Genomic DNA, 14,061 nt, shown 5'->3' with positions numbered 1-14,061 from the left:
CTTTGCTCTGCTCCTTCCTGTTCTGCTCTTTCAGCAAGCTCCTCCCACTGTTGGCTCCATGTATTAGGCCTCTTAAGGCCAGGGAAGGTCTTCAAATGCCCTTAAGCCTATTAAGGGCCTCAGAGTATATACTGTTTCCAACAAAGACTCTTGATACAATCAAAGGCTAGACTCAAAGGCACTTGTAGCCGAAAAAAGCAGCAAAGTACTACTTTGCTTGCTATTACAACCCCCTACTCTAGAAATGGCTATTAGATAAATATATATACATATATGTTTATATATATGTATACACACATACACATATATACACATGCTATATATATGTATATTGAAAACCATTCTATACATACTTCAATTTATCAGTTCTTTCTCTGAATGTAGACAGAGTCTTCCTTTGTAGGTCGTTTGTACTTAATTTGAGTACTTATGATAGTCAAAATGACCTAGTCACTCATGGTTCTTAAAACTATGTTGTTGTTACTATATAAAACATTCTCTTGGTTCTTCTCACTTTGCACCTCATTATTTTGTGCAACAATGAAGAAATCAAAACAATTTATAGTCATATAAAAAAACAAAATACTTTTTAACATCACTTTTTAATAAATGTTCATAACTGAAATACCATAAACTCCACTCTCCCTGGAATATTTACTTATTTTTTGATAAAAGTAGTGTAGTGGATAGACAGCCAGCCTTGGAGTCAGGAAAATCTGAGGAGAAATCCTTTCTTTGATACCTACTAGCTGAATGACTACAGACAAATCACTTAAACCTCTTGATGCTTCACACTATAAATCACAAGTGAATTGCAATCTGCAATAGTAAGTAATTCCCGCCTGCATCCCAGTAGGGAATTTGCCTCCATCAATAAAGTCTCAGTTCTAGACTCCTTCTTACCAACCCCCATCCCAAATTCAAGTGAATGTGTTTCAATGGAGGCTCAAAGCCTCTGGTGAATAGACTTGTCACTAACTGGGGTCACAATTTTCAAACATTGCCTAGGCCATAGGGACAACTTGCTTTGGCTCTTTCTAAGTCTTACTATACTACATAAGACATATTCTGGTGACCTCTTTTCATGTATGAATTAATCATTTTAAAACTTCATTAACACTAAAGGCATTGGATAATCATTTCTGATGGTCTAATATCATTCTACATTTCTGTAGGCTCTTATTTCAAAGAGGCCAAAACACTTCACAACAGAGTTTAATTCCCCCCCACACCCCATAAGAGGCAAATTTAATGATCATTTTATCATTTGTGAAAAAGTCAAGGCACAGAATGTCTTGGTCTAGGGCTCACCCTGATCTGGCTAATGGTGGTTGGGAAACTGACATTTCCTAACTTCAATGTCCTCACTGATCTAGTATTCAAAAGCCAACGTTATCTCTCAGAACTGTTGAAAGAATATATTATTTCCAGGATCAATCTTATCATTAATCTAATTGGTCCTGTTCTGACATTCCAAAGGTTCCAAGCCTGGAGGATAGAACCTACATTGAACCCAAATATCAAAAATTTCCCTAAAGCAGAACTAAGTCTAAGCTTTCAAAGTAAAACTGTCCGGTGCTCCAAAGTTCAGCCCCTTCCAACACTTCTATGTGTGTCAGATGCCTTGTTAATTCATTAAGGATCTTGGCAGAAACCTGCACTTCAAAATGTCAGTCTTTTGCCTCCAGTATAAGGAGATGTGCTATTTATCCCTCCTGCTGAAGTTGCAAGCCAAATTCGCAGTTAAAATTCCCTAGGGAAGGGGGGGAAGTTGTTCTGCATTTTTGTCAGAAAATAAGTCTCCTAGCTTTTTTCTTTTTAAGAATGTAGAAGTCTGAATGGTTCTTCCTTCTAGACAGTCTATTAGAAAGCATACCTTTGTTGCTGCTGTGTAGAACACCAAAGATAATCAGGCCTACTATTTCTTTTTGGCATTTCAGACTCTTCAAAGCTCTTTCTTATATGTTTTTCTCACTTGATCTTCACAACAAAACTGTCAAATTAGACTGTCCCTATTTTATAGAAAAAGCAACTGAAATTCAGAGAGATGGAATAACTTATTGAAATGGGGGGGCCAGTCTGGGAGGCAAGCATTCTTACACCTACTCTCTGGCCTGGCTCATCCACCCCAGCCTGCAACCACACTATCAGACCTGGGTTCCTAGAGAAAGACCACCAACATGAGACGATACTTAAGCTCTCTCCGGAGGCTAGAGCTAACCCTGCTGAAGGGAAATACATTCTTCTGCTCATCACTGTAGCTCCCTAGTACCCATCAGTGCACCTTCATTTAAATAAAGCCTCAGCCATTCACCATGCATATATTAGATCTTAAGCACAACCATTTAAATAACAATAAAGCAAAAAAATCACAGACACATAAATGCCAGAATAATAAATACATCACAGTCCATTAATAAACCTGAGCTAACCTCTATGACCCAACTCAGTATCTGTGGAGAAGAGTGGGCACATGCTTATAGAAACATGGCCATGGAACATATGACCAAGGAAAGCCCATGTGTTCCAGATAACTCCAAACTCCAAACTTCAGTTCTCCTTGATGTCATGGGTACATACAGAAATATTTGCCCCAAACAAAGTTACTTCTCTTCTAACTGTTCTTCTTCTGGCTCTCACAACTCTCCTATTGAACAAATCCTTTTCTACTCTCAAACTGATGAAGCATTGACAAATCTTTTGACTTACAGCCACTTTTAAAGAGGTGTTAAGGAAAGTGTTAGGCTACTAAAGAAGCTACAAGCTCCTTTAAAACCACAGAACTGCAGAGCTTATTAGTCTAGCTCTCCCTGGGTAATGCAAACAAGCCCAGACAGGTCTCCACTCACCAGGATTCTATATCTTTCAATTAGATCTCACCACAGCCCCCAGTGGGCAGCTAAGTGGTGCAGAGGATAGAGCACTGTGCTTGGAATAAGGAAGATTCCTCTTCTTCAAGAGTGCAAATTCAGCTTCAGATATTTACTAGCTGTGTGACACTGACCAAATCACTTAATCCTATTTGCCTCAGTTTCTTCATCAGTAAAATGAGTTGGAGAAGGAAATGGCAAGCTACTCCAGTATCTCTTCCAAAAACACCCCAAAATGGGGTCATGACGGGTTGGACAGGACTGAAATGACTTTTAACAGCATAGCTTCCTAGAGCATAACATGTCTTTCTCCCTCTGCTTTTCCCTGTGGAACCTGAAAGAGTAGCAGAGAGCAACAGGTACTTTTGATAGTATTCACCTCTCAAACTATAGTAGACACAGAACCAATAAGTAAAACAGCTGTCTGCTAATAGGCTTCTGCCTTTATCCAAATAATCAAGTAACAACTGAAGTCTTCTTGTCATCTGACTATCCCTGCTTCTGGTTTCTTCAGAAAGTTCCAACACAGCTAGCTTTTCAACAGTCTAATGATTATTCTATTTCCAGATCCACTCTTTAAGTTCTTCAAGTTATCCAATTTTTACTCATTCTTTACTACTTTCAGTGGCTTAGATCACAGCTTAATGGTACTCACTGATTTACCTTCACCTTACTTTACATACATACATATACATATCGCATATACATTTGTATGTATGTTATACTTACATAGTGCCTTAAAGTTTGCAAAGTACTTTCCATGTATTGTCTCATCTGATCCTCATAACAACCCCATGAGTTCCTATTATTTTCTTCATTTGATGGATGAGGAAACTGAAGCACAGGGAGCTTAAGTCAACAAGTCAAATCAGCAAGCATTTATTAGATAGATAATAGATAGATAGATGATTTATTAATGTTTCCTATGTGCTGGGCACTGTGCTAAGCACTTGGGTTAGTTATCAAAAAAAGCAAAAACAGTCCCTGCCCTCAAGGAGCTCACAATCTAATTGTTATAACTTGCCCAGGGTCATATAGCTAGTAAGTCCATACATCAGGATTTGAACTCAGATATTCCTGATTCTATCACTCTCTCCCTGATGCCATGAAAATCCTTTTCTGTTAGATATAAAACCATCAGTCCTTGTTCAATCATAGTCTCCAAGGAGTTATGTGAATTCTCCTTCTGTGAGTTTTAAGCTGTCTTAAAAACAATTACAAATAAAAATAATCTACAGGGCAATAATCCTCTGGAGATTCAATCATTCCAAAGTCCTCAAAAAGATACTCTTCAATAATCTATGTCTTTGAAAATTTTATTCACACTTACATTTTGTAAATCTTTAATAAACAAAAGTTCCTTTCTTTGCCTTTCAACCACCCAACTGTTCACATACTAATGAAGCAGTACCTTTCATCATTTACAAGGTGAATTAAATCTTTTCATTTATTGTATAGTATACTTTCCATACCCTTTGGAAACCCAATTATTCACAGCTTATGTGAAAACTCTTTCTTTACACATAGACTTTGGCAGTTTTTATTAAGCCAAATTTCTTTTCCTGACCCTTTCAAGCACAAAAAAGTCCACCTATCAAATTGGCATCCAATATTTGTATCCTTCACCAGCTGATTTATTTCTTTTTGTTTATGCAAATGATATTTTCTGCCCCTTTCAGCAACCAAACTGCTCATATATTAAAAAGTCAGCACCATACATCTGTGAATGGCAAAGCTGATACTAAAATTTGACTCCTAGTTCCATGCACTTTCCACAACACTGTATTGCTTTTTCACTCCTTCAGTGAAATCCAAGTTAGCCAAGCTGTGAACAACTTCAGATTAGAGACTAGAGCCAGGGGTGGGGACATGTCCCATTGAGGCCACATGAACCTGCCCCTGGCTAAACCAATGTTAATGTTAATAATCACAATAATTAATATTTATATAGCACTTTAAGGTTTGCAAAACACTTTACAAACATATATATACATATAAATTAATATGTATAAAATATTATACAAAATAAATTCAATATGATGGAGTAACTAATATCTGGAATAAGTCAGAAGAAAAACCTCCAGAGATTGTCACTAGAGCTGAGTTTACAAAGAAGCTAAGGATTCTATGAGGCAAAAAGAAGAAGGCAGTACTCTCTAGATATGAAGGACAGCCTTACAAAGGCATAGGGATGGGAGATAGATTGTCATGTATGAAGGCCAGCAAGTAGACAAAAAGGGAAGTGATGTATAAAAACCAACCTGGAAAGGTTGGCTGAGATCAGATTTAAATGTCACACACAGGAGTTTGTGTTTGATCTTAGAGATAATAGGGAGTTTGTGACATGATAAAACCTGCACTTTAGGATTATCACTTTGGCAGCTATGTAGTGTGACAGGTATGTGTGTGGTTTGTCCTTCATTCTCAAAAAGGATTATGACATCAGGAAGATGATGCCAGGGCTTGCAAATTAATTGGATCATAGTGAGGGAGGGCTGTGCAAAGTCACCAGCCTCACTTTCCCCTCCAGAGCCATCTGGGTCCAGTGACCAAATATAGATCAAAACAACTAAAGATGGGCCAGGATTTAGTGGGAGCCCCTGGCCTTTTTAAGCTAAGGTCTGTCCCAGTTCTCACTTGGACTGAGGCACCACCCATTCAGTGATTAGGGCTGTTTAAGAATTGGACCAATGGCTGGCCTCTTTAATAAAAAAAATCAAATAAAACTGGGATGGGGAGACACTCAGAGTTGTTTCTGACCAAAAGAGAAACAATTAGTATTTACATTCAATTCAGTCATCAGGATCCAAAAAATAACCATTAAATGGTACTTAGGCAGCAACCTATCTTTGGCCAGTCAATGAGAGCTAGAGTGAACTGGGTTTCAGGCATAGTCTTTAAGAAAGAAATCTAGCCACTAAACTCCAAAATATCAAGGTTGGCTCCAGCCACCAAAATTTGCCTTCCTTTGAGGAGAATACTCTCAGGTAAGGGAGAAGAGGGGATGGGAGTGAAGAGGAGAGGAGAAAAGAGAGGAGAGGAACTTCTGTGAAGAAAGGACCACCATCCCCACCAACTGCTCACCAATTATCACCATCAAGACAGGCGAGTCAGTCACTCTGAAGCAGAAAGATAAAGTAATGGAGAAACAGGAGGTGGAAGGTACATGGCAAGTCAAAACAACAACAACTCCCTTCAGAATGAAAAATAAAGATCTCAGCACCTTCGATCCAAGAACTTTGGGAGTAGCAGTACCTACTACCATAATCTGGGGAAAAAAGAGTCTGGCAAATGCTTCTTGCTCAAATGATTTAATATCAGTCAGATGATTTGTACATGGTGCACTGGACATAGAATCAGGAGCACCTGAATCCAAATCCCATCTCAGACACTTACTAGCTGTGTGTTCCTGGGTGGATGAATTAACCTCTGTCTACCTGTTTCCTCATCTGCAAAATGGGGATAACGATGGTACCTACTCCCCAGGGTTATTGTGAATATCAAATAAGTAGCATAGGAAAAGTACTTTGCAAATCTTAAAGCACTATGTAAATACTAAGTATCATCATCATCATTAGTAGACCTTGATATAGTTTTATCTGTGGAAGTGACATTAAAGAAGAGGCATTACCAATTCATGTAAAAAATTACTCTAAACAAACGTTTGAGCTAAAGAACCCACAAAATGACACAGAGAAGCCAACCTCCTACTGAAAGCCTGGCAGGCCAGTAGGAAGAGGCCAACACAGCATGCTGGAAACCCAGTCCAGGCCTGCATGAGCCATGGGTTTTAGCCTCAGGGCACCCACAACCAGCCAGAGTTGGAGGAACTTCAGATAAACCAGCTCTGGTGGTTTCCAGAATTATCAACTCATAGATGCTAAGGACAAAGTGAGAGGTCAGTGCAGTGTGGACTTTGCAAACCAGGAGTCTGGGAGAGTGGTCCAGCCTTTGCCCCCAGGGCTAAAAGCCACTGAGACCTGGCGGCCATGCAGCCACCACTGCGTGGCTGCTTCAGAGCTCCTGGCATGCAGATTGTAGAGGGACCAGTCTAAGGTGTAATTGCTCTTGCTTTAACCTGCTTGGATCTGGATTGAGGTCTAGCATGGAGGTCCTGAGATGCATGACCAGTATGCTAGAGCCAGTGGAGGTTTCTGAGAGGGCCCCCAACTAATAGCTCTGCCATCTGAGAAAACCCCAGCAATATGGGACAGACAAAGCTCCCCTCTCTGGAAGCAGAGTTCTACTGTGGCGAAAAAACCTCAAAAGCCAAGTAATTGAGTGACAACATGAGCAAGCAAAGGAAGCAAAGCAAGCACAGTAATCCAACTTTGCACTCCTATTTTGGGGACAAAAAGGATCAAAGAATGGAACAGGAGGAAGACATGGAAGTCCGAGCTCCTGCACCAAAAGCTTCCAAGAAAAATATGAGCTGGTTACAGGCCATAGAGGACTTTAAGAAGCATTTTGAAAACCAAATAAGAGAAGTGGAGGAAAAACTGGGAAGAGAAATGAGAATGATGCAAGAAATTTATGAAATGAGTGTCCACAACCTGACTGAAGAAAATAACAACTTAAAAAATAGACTAACTCAAATGGTAAAAGAAGCTCAAATAGGCAATGAGGAGAAGAATGCCTTAAAAAGCCGAATTTGCCAGATGGAAAAAGAATCTCAAAAGCTCACTAAAGAGAATCATTCCTTAAGAATTAGATTGGAGCAAATGGAAGCTAGTGACTTTATGAGAAATCAGGAAACTATTAAACAGATCCAAACAAATAAAAAAATTAGAAGGCAATGTGAAATATCTCATTGGAAAAAAACACTGACCTAGAAAATAGATCCAGGAGAGATAATTTAAAAATTATTGGACTTCCTGAAAGCCATGATCAAAAAAAGAACCTAGAAATAATCCTTCAAGAAATTCTCAAGGAAAACTGCCCTGTTGTTTTAGAACCAGAGGGCAAAATATAGATTGAAAGAATCCACCAATCACCTCCTTAAAAAGATCCCAAAAAGGAAACTCCTAGGAATATTATAGCCAGGTTCTGGAATTCCCAGATCAAGGAAAAAAATATTACAAGCAACCAGGAAGAAACAATTTGAATATTGTGGAAACACAATCAGGATAACACAGGATCTGGCAGCTTCTATACTGAGGGATCAAAGGGCTTGAAATATGATATTCAAGAGGTCAAAGGAGATGGGATTAAAACCAAGAATCACCTACCCAGCAAAACTGAGTATCATGCTTCAGGGAAAAAATATGGTCATTCAATGGAACAGAGGACTTTCAAGAATTCTTGATGAAAAAACCATAGTTGAATAGAAAATTTGACATTCAGATACAAGAAGCAAGAGAAGCATGAGAAGATAAACAGGGAAAAGAAATCATAAGGAACTTATTGAAGTTGAACTATTTACATTACTACATGGAAAAATGATAATTGTAACTTATGAAACTTTTCTCAGTATGAGAATAGTTAAAGGGAGTAGAAATATATATACATATATATATATATATATATATATATATATAGGAGGGTATATGGGTGAATGAATACATATGTGAGTATGTGTATATCTGTGTACAGGTATACATAGACAGAAGCACAGGACCAATTTAATAGGAAGGGATGATACTTAAAAGGTGAGATTAAGAGGTGAGAGAGGAATATAATGAGAGGAGATGGGGAGAGACAGAATGGGGTAAATTACCCATATAAAAGAGGCAAGGGAAAACTGTTATAGTGGAGGGGAAGAACAGGAAAGCAAAAGGGAATGAGTCAACCTTATTCTCATTAAATTTGGCTTATGGAGGGAATAACATACATACTAAATAGGGTATCTCACCCTACAAGAGAGTTAGGAAGGGGATGTGAGGGGGGATGATGGAAGGGAGGGCAGGCTGGGGGTGGGGAGAGAAGTTGGAAGCACCCACTTTTGAAAAGAGACAGAATCAAAGTAGAGAATAGAACAAGTTTGGGGTGGGATAGGATGGAGGGAAATATAGTCAGTCTTTCACAATACATCCACTATGGAAATGTTTTGCATAGCTACACTTGTACAACCTATACTGAATTGCTTATCTTCCCAATAAGGGTGAGTGATGAAGGAGGAAGGGAAAGTATTTGGAATTCAAAGTTTTAAAATCAAATGTTTAAAATATATATTATTATTATTTTACATGTAACTGGGAAATAAGATATACAGGCACTGGAGCATAGAGATCCACTGTGCCCTACTGGAAAGTCAGAGGGGGATGGGTAAGATATGGGAGAGAGCAGATTGGGGGAGAGGATATTCAGTGGTATCGCTGGGGGTGGTGGGTAGGGGAAAATTGTGGAAAAAAATTTTTAACTAAAAATCTTGTGGAAATGAATGATATAAACTAAAAATAAACATAAAATTTAGTTTAAAAAAAAGAAGAGGCATTACCATCTGCTTTGCTGCTGTACCCTAAGGCCCAAGAGACCTTTCCATCTGACTTGTAGTTCAAAACTTTTAGATAGATACATACATACATACATACACAGAATCTCCCCTATGATAATATGAGCTCTTTGAGAGCAGAGACTTTCTCACTTTTCTATTTTTCATCCTCAAAGCTTAGGGCCATGCTTTTAGTAAATACATAACAAATGCTTTTTTATTTAAGGGATACCTATTAAAAAGCAGTTGAGATAGTCAAGGTGAATGCCCATGAGGGCATGAACTAGAATGATGATTATGTGAGTGAGGAGGAAAATGCCAATGATGTGGTGAAGGTAGAATCCTCAAGACTTAACAACTCAATGAATCTTTAGAATGGGGAAGAGTGAAGAGTTGGGGACTACTATGATTCTGTAAGTCTATGTTACTAAGATGGTGATTTCCAAGTCAGAAATAAGAAAGTTTCAATAAGGGTTTGGGAACCATGCTGTTTTTGAGCTTGAAGAACATCCAACTGGTTTGGTCAGATGAATCCCAGGTGGCCTCTGAGGTCCGTTGTGGCTAATGTGTCTAATTTCATGACCTTGTTGTCTCAGTGCCCATGATGGAGGTCTCAGTATATGTATGTTTCTAACTAACCCTTATAAGTATGTTTCTAACTCATGCCACTTCTTAAACCTTTTCTAGGCTCTTGAGTTTTTTGTGGGTCAAATCAGTATGGTTTATTATATAGATTTGATGGAAACCCAGAAACTAGGAGTCAGTATCTGCAAATAGAAAACCTGAGATTTCACACCAAAGTAACATGTAAGAGCTTTATTAGGTCAATGTTTCCTAATGTACGTGAATTTACAATGCTCAATTAAATGTGAGCTAAATCCAAAGCGATCCCAAAAGCATAGATGTTCACCTAATACAAATTGTACTTCAGTTCTCAAACCCAACAAGAAAACTTCACAAACTCATAGAATGTCAGAGCTGGAAAGGGCCTTAGTGACAACAATAATAACTACCATTTATATGTGACGTAAAGTTTGCATAGTGCTTTACAAATATCTCATTTTGCCCTCACAACAGCTCTTGGAAGGAGGTGCTATTATTATCTATTTCTATTTTACAGATGAGAAAATAGAAGAAAACAGGGTCTAAACTTCCCCATCCAAGGTCACACAGCTAGTAAATTTTGTTATTGTTAAGTCATTTCAGTCATGTCCAACTCTTCTTGTCCCCATTTTGAGTGTTCTTAGCAAAGATACTGAAATGATATGCCATTTCCTACTCCTACTCATTTTATACATGAGGAAACCAAGGATTAAGTAACTTGCCCAGAGTCACAAAGCTAGTAAGAGTCTGAGGCTAGACTTGAACTTAGGTCTTAGTAACTCCAGGCCTGGTCCTCTATCTACTACACTCCTCAGCTATGTTTTTAGTTAGCTAGTTATAAGCAGAGAGGACTGGGGCTAAGGTCTTAAGTCTTGCCTTAGTGCCCTATCAATCTTTCATCCATCATTCAAAATTGTTAGCTTCTTAAGGATAGACATCATGCTGTATCAGAATTTCACTTCCAGCTATCACATAGAGTCACGTAATACATGCTTCTATATGATGATTCCTCTCGTGGTGACACTGATATGTGATGAATCCATTCTACCTCAGTACTCCCCAGGAAATCAAAAAACCTGAATTTCTAGTTCCTAGCTCTGCCATTCATAAGTTTGGTAACTTTCCCATAACCTTGGAAAACTCATTTTGCTTCTCCAGATTTGTTTTGTCACCTGTAAAATGGAGGCGTTGGGACAAATTATCACTGAGGGGAATTCTAAATCTGAAATTCTATGTATCTATAGCACATCAATGATGATAAGTATCAGGAAGCATGATGCAATGGCAAAATTATTGGACCTATATCAAAAGACTGGGATTCACATCTCACTGCTGCCACTGGCATACCTTATATTAACGAAGCCACTTAATTTCTCATAGTCTCAACATCTTCATCTGTTAAAGATGAAGGAAAATAATTCTTAGTCTGGACCTAAAGCCAGCAGAAATGTGAGTTCAAATCCAACCCCTGACAATATGTAACTTAAGTTAGATCCTTAACTTCTTGCTACACTTTCTTCACAGTTGCTATGGCAATCATAAAGCCAGTATTACAACGTTGCTGGAAGGATCAAATGAGATGATATATGTAAAGCTCTTTGCAAGCCTTAAGGAGCTATATAAATGTCAACTAAGATGATGATGGCAATTACTTTCAGGATTGTTGTGAGGAAAGAATGTAGCAAACATTAAGACACTATAAGTGTGAATTATTATTAAAAGGATATGGAAAAAATTTTAATTTCTTTGATATGGAAACAATTGATGATCAAACTTAAAAGAAAATTATACTCTAATTCAAAAGTCCAACGTGACACAGAATAATAAATAATGAAATGTAGTCTTTACCTCTCAGCACAAAAGTAGGGAACTAGTAAGGTAGAATGTAGCATTGTTATGGTATTGTTTTAATTTACCTTTTTTTGTCACAAGGAAAGGCTCAATTTCAGGGGTAAGGGTGGGCATTTCCAAAAATGACAGCAATAAAACATTATTTTAAACAAATGGTCAGTCAGATGAATTCTAAGAGTCAGAATTCTTTATTGTAAACAAGAAATGTGTTAAAATTATTCTTTTCTGTTGTTTTCAGGCTAACTTCTTGGGGGAAACCAGGAAGAAGAATCATCATACAAACTTCATTTTAAAAAATCATGCTGGCAAAGTCCTTCAACCTATCTAATTGCAGTTCTTAACTTTATCCCCTAGCATTTGGTCTCATGAGACATCTAGGCAATATTGCTTTAATAGCTAAATATAGGTTATTTCATTGATATGAATGATACATCGATTCAGATCACACCTCTCCAATTTTGTGAATGAATTTCAAGAGTTCCTGTGACTGAATAATGAGTCACCTTGCAGCCAACTGGGTGATGAGTCTCTCCAAACTTAGCTAGGCTAGTTCTCAGACAACAGACATCAAATTCATCATCTGATTCATACTGGAAATCCTTTTCAGCTTCATAGTAGAAACCTATAGAGCTTTTCAACTGGTAGCAGAGTCATAGAAAACTTCATACCACAATAAAAACTTAGAATTGGATTTTAATAGAAGAACAAGAATGAAATTAGAAGAACCAGGAGGAAAAGGTATATAATAACAAGACTGTAAAGATAAACAACTTTGAAAGCTGCAAAAACTGTGATCAATACAATGACTGTTCATGATTCCATAAGACTGATTATGAAGCACACAATTACATTTAGGGTTCAAAAATTATATATACATATACACATATAAAATACATGTGTAATACATGTGTGCAGATATCTACGCACATACATGTATATAGGTATATACATCTATAGCTGATGAGGAGTTTATTTTGCTTTCTTAAACATATTTGTTGAAAGGAATTTATTTTTCTCTTCTCTTTTTTCCCTGATAGGGTAAGGGAGAAGGAGAAAAAAAATGTTTCTATTAATAAAAATCAATTAAAAATAGAGAAGTATAGAGGGTCTACACGTGTAGAATGTTGCATACACATTCAGAAGAGATCATTGTATTATTAATTTTATTTAGTTACTTCCTTTGCTACAAGAGAATTCTTATAAAGTGGGAATAACCTGTAAAGGTTGATAATATAAAAAGAGAATACATCAATTAAAATTTCAAAATACATATATTCAGCACGCTTTGATTGGTGAATCCTTGCCTGAAGCTGGCACATCCTGCAAAGCCCCAGTTAGGCTGCTCAATTCACTTTCTGCTCACTGTCCCATCTGTTCTTCCTCCATTCCAGCTGCTCACCCCTATATGGATAACCTTCATCCCTCCCCAAGCCCCTGCTTTCCTAGCTCCTCTTTATTTGTCTTCCACTATTAGAATGTAACTTCTTTATGGCAAGGAGTGTTATGTTTTCTTTATTTCTGTATCCCCAAATTTTAGCGCAGTGTCTGATATATAGTAAGAACTGAATAAATGCACTATCCCTCTATTAGATAGCAAAAACTAGAAAACTTGGAAGACTGACTTTAAGAAAACTTTACATATGAAATATGCATTGTAATTTATAAGAATTATATTCTTTATCATGTATGGACTATACTGGAGGTGTCCAGTTTCACTTCATGTAGTTGAGGTTTTCTTCTTGCACTTTGAATACTTTGTGTCATTTTCTTTCTAAGTACATTAAGCATGCTAACAGAGAAGAACTAAGGAATCTCAGCTCCTTTGATAAAAAAAATCAGGAAGCTAAAGTCAAGGTTCTTGCCTCTTTCTGCATGTTCTCATTGAAAACAAAACATGGAAGATTCTCTCCAAAGTGTACATTAGGACATGTTTGTTTCCATTTAAAAAGAGCACTGCAGTTCAGAAACCTAATGATTATACACTATGGACTAGTTCCAGGACCAGCTTCCAAGGAAGACTGCAGAGAGTCACTTCAATGAAAATCAGTGACTCCAGGTGAGAAGTATCTAGCAACATGAAAATATCTTCCATTAATTGGATTTTCCATTTGTTCTGATTGTTCTAGAAGATTCATTGGTAGCATTCATAGATCTGGTTTCTAGATTCTCCAATATTTTTGTGGTTGACTTGTACAATTATTTCAAATAATAGTCCTAACTTCTACTACTACTACTACTACTACTTCTTCTTCTTCTTCTTCTTCTTCTTCTTCTTCTTCTTCTTCTTCTTCTTCTTCTTCTTCTTCT

The 14,061-nt window shown here is 37.5% G+C and overlaps 1 long non-coding RNA gene across 1 annotated transcript in view; it reads right to left on the bottom strand.

Annotated features, from left to right (window-relative positions):
* LOC138154706 (uncharacterized) overlaps positions 1 to 14,061 on the bottom strand; it is a 55,339-nt gene that overhangs the window by 1,097 nt on the left and 40,181 nt on the right. The window lies entirely within an intron of this gene.

Source organism: Petaurus breviceps, unplaced genomic scaffold (genome assembly GCF_028583685.1).
Source record: "Petaurus breviceps papuanus isolate PSGF00001 unplaced genomic scaffold, PetGlider_PUasm1.0 91133, whole genome shotgun sequence".
Classification (NCBI taxonomy): domain Eukaryota; kingdom Metazoa; phylum Chordata; class Mammalia; order Diprotodontia; family Petauridae; genus Petaurus; species Petaurus breviceps.
This window is presented reverse-complemented; position numbering and strand designations above follow the sequence as displayed.